Below are 5,000 nucleotides of genomic sequence, written 5' to 3'. Positions count from 1 at the left end.
TCTCAACGGTTTCACGTACTCTTGAACTCTCTCTTCAAGTGCTTTTCAACTTTCCCTCACGGTACTTGTCCGCTATCGGTCTCGCGACCGTATTTAGTCTTAGGTGGAGTTTACCACCCGCTTTGGGCTGCATTCCCAAACAACCCGACTCCGAGAAGACCCGAAGCGGCCAAGGCAAGCGCCCCTATGGGCCTAACACCCGCCGTGGGACGAGGCCTCGATCAGAAGGACACCGGCGCTCGCCGTTAGCCGCACTGGGACTTCCGTACGTCACAACTCGGCGCGCTCGAAAAGCGCGCAGATTCGACGCTGGACTCTTCCCGGTTCACTCGCCGTTACTCAGGGAATCCCTGTTGGTTTCTTTTCCTCCGCTTAATAATATGCTTAAATTCAGCGGGTGCTCTCGCCTGAACTCAGGTCGTATGTGTCAAGCGGGCCGCTTCTTACACGGCCCGCTGGCATCGCAAGTCGTCGCCGCCGGCGCCGACCGAGCGCGTACCGTCGCCGCCTTGGCCCACGGTCGGTTTTGATCTCGTGACCGGACCGACCGACCTGGACCCGCCCCTCGAACGTAGTTGAACACGTCGAGGGGCCGGCGGTGTACGGGACACGCGGTCGCGCCGAGAAAGCTCGGCGACCGCTTCAACTTGGGGCGACGCCCGGCCGTCTTCGCAGAGGCCAGGCGACGGCCCTCGGGTGAGGACGAACGCGACCCTGAGGCAGACGTGGTCCCGGGATTGACCCGAGACCGCAATTCGCGTTCAGAAGGTCGACGTTCAATGTGTTCTGCAATTCACATTACTTCTCGCACTTGGCTGCGTCCTTCATCGACTCGCGAGCCGAGTGATCCACCGTTAAGAGTCGTCCTCGACGTTTCGCCCGGCGCCGAAGCGCGCGGACGTCACACTGTGGGATCGACCACAAAACCACCACCGACAACAACTGCACAAAAACACCAACAAACGGCGCCGAGCGACCGCCGGGCTGGGCCGGCGGCACATCGAGCGCGGTGCCCAGAAGCCACCATCGCACTCGGCTGCCTTGCTAGGCCAACGTGTTACGCGTGTCGCACGGGGCGGAACCCCGATTGACGGCCGCCCTCTCGGCGGCACCCAAAGACAATTAAGTGCGCGGTCGGCCGGGGCCTACCACCACTTTCGGTAATGATCCTTCCGCAGGTTCACCTACGGAAACCTTGTTACGACTTTTACTTCCTCTAAATGATCAAGTTTGATCGTCTTCTCGACACGCCGACGCGGCCGTTGCCAGCCGCGACGGGGCCGATCCAAGGATCTCACTAAACCATTCAATCGGTAGTAGCGACGGGCGGTGTGTACAAAGGGCAGGGACGTAATCAACGCAAGTTGATGACTTGCGCTTACTGGGAATTCCTCGTTCAAGGGAAACAATTGCAAGTCCCTATCCCAATCACGAATGAGGTTCAACGGGTTACCCGGACCTTTCGGCCTAGGTTAGACACTCGCTGCTTCACTCAGTGTCTGTCCCCGGACATCTAAGGGCATCACAGACCTGTTATTGCTCAATCTCGTGTGGCTAAACGCCACTAGTCCCTCTAAGAAGTTAGACGCCGACCGAGAAGGTCGCGTAACTATTTAGCATGCCAGAGTCTCGTTCGTTATCGGAATTAACCAGACAAATCGCTCCACCAACTAAGAACGGCCATGCACCACCACCCACAGAATCAAGAAAGAGCTCTCAATCTGTCAATCCTACCTGTGTCCGGGCCGGGTGAGTTTCCCCGTGTTGAGTCAAATTAAGCCGCAGGCTCCACTCCTGGTGGTGCCCTTCCGTCAATTCCTTTAAGTTTCAGCTTTGCAACCATACTTCCCCCGGAACCCAAAGACTTTGGTTTCCCGGAAGCTGCCGGAAAGGTCGTCATGGTAACGCCTCCCGATCGCTAGTTGGCATCGTTTATAGTCAGAACTAGGACGGTATCTGATCGTCTTCGAACCTCTGACTTTCGCTCTTGATTAAAGAAAACATTCTTGGCGAATGCTTTCGCAGTAGTTCGTCTTCCGCCGATCCAAGAATTTCACCTCTAACGGCAGAGTACGGACGCCCCCGTCTGTCCCTCTTAATCATTACCTCGTGCTCCGAAAACCACCAAAATAGAACCGAGGTCCTATTCCATTATTCCATGCAACACTATGCAGGCGAACAGCCTGCTTTGAACACTCTAATTTTTTCAAAGTAAACTTATCGGCCACCGCCGACACTCAGTCAAGAGCACCGACGGAGAACCGAAGGTGAGGCGAACGCAACCAGTGACACGCCTTGCGACGGACCGGCGGCGCTCGCCCAAAATCCAACTACGAGCTTTTCAACCGCAACAACTTTAGCATACACTGTTGGAGCTGGAATTACCGCGGCTGCTGGCACCAGACTTGCCCTCCAATGGATACTCGTTAAGAGTTTTAGGATGTACTCATTCCAATTACAGGGCCTCGTTAGAGTCCTGTATTGTTATTTTTCGTCACTACCTCCCCGTGTCGGGAATGGGTAATTTGCGCGCCTGCTGCCTTCCTTGGATGTGGTAGCCGTTTCTCAGGCTCCCTCTCCGGAATCGAACCCTGATTCCCCGTTACCCGTTATCACAAAGGTAGGCACGTAGCGTACCTTCGACAGTTGATAGGGCAGACACTTGAATGATACGTCGTCGGTGCAGAGACCGTACGATCCGCGTGGTTATCCAGAGTCATCAAACGTCACAGGACGAACCCGGTCGGTTTTGATCTGATAAAAGCGCGCCTCCCGAAGTCGGCGCTTAATGCATGTATTAGCTCTAGAATTACCACAGTTATCCACTTCGCTTACGAGACCAAATAAACCAAGACTGATTTAATGAGCCATTCGCAGTTTCGCTTTACGAGAACTCGTACTTGCACCTGCATGGCTTAATCTTTGAGACAAGCATATCACTACTGGCAGGATCAACCCGATAGCTGCGACAGCTGCGCTCGGCCCTTGCTGGGCCGCCCGGCGCGTGCTCGTCGCATTCGTTTAAGACCGAGGCGATCGCCTGCGGCCGTACTCAGCTTCGACAGTCGCTGGCCGCGACGTCCACGCTCTCGCCGGCAGTGCCAGGCGGAGCGATTTGCGTTTTTTCTTTGCTCGCCCTCTCTCGGGCTCGATCCATTCAGTTTCGCACAAACAAGAGCTCTGCCGGCCGCCTGCAGCGGTGCCTAAAACCCGGGCATAACAATGCGACCGTTCTGCTAGGCCGACAAGCGCTCAAGCCAGACGCTCGATCGAACGCCCCCTACATATTAGTCGAGACAACGGCTCGCTCATTAGCATCGCGTTTGTACTTTAACTTTTTTCGGCTCGGCTTCTTTCGACGCCGATGCCGGCGACGCAGCACTCTCTCGCCCGCCAGCCACCGAGAAAAGGGTGCGCTCCGACCGGCCCCGCACCGCTCTTTCTTGGCTCATTCGAAATTACTGTCTTTCGCTCTGACATGCCTTACCTAGGGTTAGGTTAGTATGCTTGCACGTTTGTACTTTAACTTTTTTCGGCTCGGCTTCTTTCGACGCCGATGCCGGCGACGCAGCACTCTCTCGCCCGCCAGCCACCGAGAAAAGGGTGCGCTCCGACCGGCCCCGCACCGCTCTTTCATGGCTCATTCGAGTTTACTGTCTTTCGCTCTGACATGCCTTACCTAGGGTTAGGTTAGTATGCTTGCACGTTTGTACTTTAACTTTTTTCGGCTCGGCTTCTTTCGACGCCGATGCCGGCGACGCAGCACTCTCTCGCCCGCCAGCCACCGAGAAAAGGGTGCGCTCCGACCGGCCCCGCACCGCTCTTTCTTGGCTCATTCGAAATTACTGTCTTTCGCTCTGACATGCCTTACCTAGGGTTAGGTTAGTATGCTTGCACGTTTGTACTTTAACTTTTTTCGGCTCGGCTTCTTTCGACGCCGATGCCGGCGACGCAGCACTCTCTCGCCCGCCAGCCACCGAGAAAAGGGTGCGCTCCGACCGGCCCCGCACCGCTCTTTCTTGGCTCATTCGAAATTACTGTCTTTCGCTCTGACATGCCTTACCTAGGGTTAGGTTAGTATGCTTGCACGTTTGTACTTTAACTTTTTTCGGCTCGGCTTCTTTCGACGCCGATGCCGGCGACGCAGCACTCTCTCGCCCGCCAGCCACCGAGAAAAGGGTGCGCTCCGACCGGCCCCGCACCGCTCTTTCTTGGCTCATTCGAGTTTACTGTCTTTCGCTCTGACATGCCTTACCTAGGGTTAGGTTAGTATGCTTGCACGTTTGTACTTTAACTTTTTTCGGCTCGGCTTCTTTCGACGCCGATGCCGGCGACGCAGCACTCTCTCGCCCGCCAGCCACCGAGAAAAGGGTGCGCTCCGACCGGCCCCGCACCGCTCTTTCTTGGCTCATTCGAAATTACTGTCTTTCGCTCTGACATGCCTTACCTAGGGCTAGGTTAGTATGCTTGCACGTTTGTACTTTAACTTTTTTCGGCTCGGCTTCTTTCGACGCCGATGCCGGCGACGCAGCACTCTTTCGCCCGCCAGCCACCGAGAAAAGGGTGCGCTCCGACCGGCCCCGCACCGCTCTTTCTTGGCTCATTCGAGTTTACTGTCTTTCGCTCTGACATGCCTTACCTAGGGCTAGGTTAGTATGCTTGCACGTTTGTACTTTAACTTTTTTTGGCTCGGCTTCTTTCGACGCCGATGCCGGCGACGCAGCACTCTCTCGCCCGCCAGCCACCGAGAAAAGGGTGCGCTCCGACCGGCCCCGCACCGCTCTTTCTTGGCTCATTCGAAATTACTGTCTTTCGCTCTGACATGCCTTACCTAGGGTTAGGTTAGTATGCTTGCACGTTTGTACTTTAACTTTTTTTGGCTCGGCTTCTTTCGACGCCGATGCCGGCGACGCAGCACTCTCTCGCCCGCCAGCCACCGAGAAAAGGGTGCGCTCCGACCGGCCCCGCACCGTTTTTTTCTTGGCTCATTCGAAATTACT

The 5,000-nt window shown here is 55.9% G+C and overlaps 2 non-coding genes and 1 pseudogene across 2 annotated transcripts; all 3 read right to left on the bottom strand.

The window, feature by feature from the left end:
• Positions 1-421, bottom strand: part of LOC144423787 (large subunit ribosomal RNA) — a 3,694-nt pseudogene extending 3,273 nt beyond the window's left edge.
• A 288-nt stretch (positions 422-709) lies between these two features.
• Positions 710-863, bottom strand: LOC144423074 (5.8S ribosomal RNA). Its single transcript, XR_013475571.1, has one exon. It is a non-coding gene; the product is annotated as a 5.8S ribosomal RNA (ribosomal RNA).
• Positions 864-1,161: 298 nt separating this feature from the next.
• On the bottom strand, positions 1,162-2,962 carry LOC144423684 (small subunit ribosomal RNA). Its single transcript, XR_013476148.1, has one exon. It is a non-coding gene; the product is annotated as a small subunit ribosomal RNA (ribosomal RNA).
• Positions 2,963-5,000: the final 2,038 nt, after the last annotated feature.

Source organism: Styela clava, chromosome 5 (assembly GCF_964204865.1).
Source record: "Styela clava chromosome 5, kaStyClav1.hap1.2, whole genome shotgun sequence".
In the NCBI taxonomy this organism is placed as follows: Eukaryota; Metazoa; Chordata; class Ascidiacea; order Stolidobranchia; family Styelidae; genus Styela; species Styela clava.
This window is presented reverse-complemented; position numbering and strand designations above follow the sequence as displayed.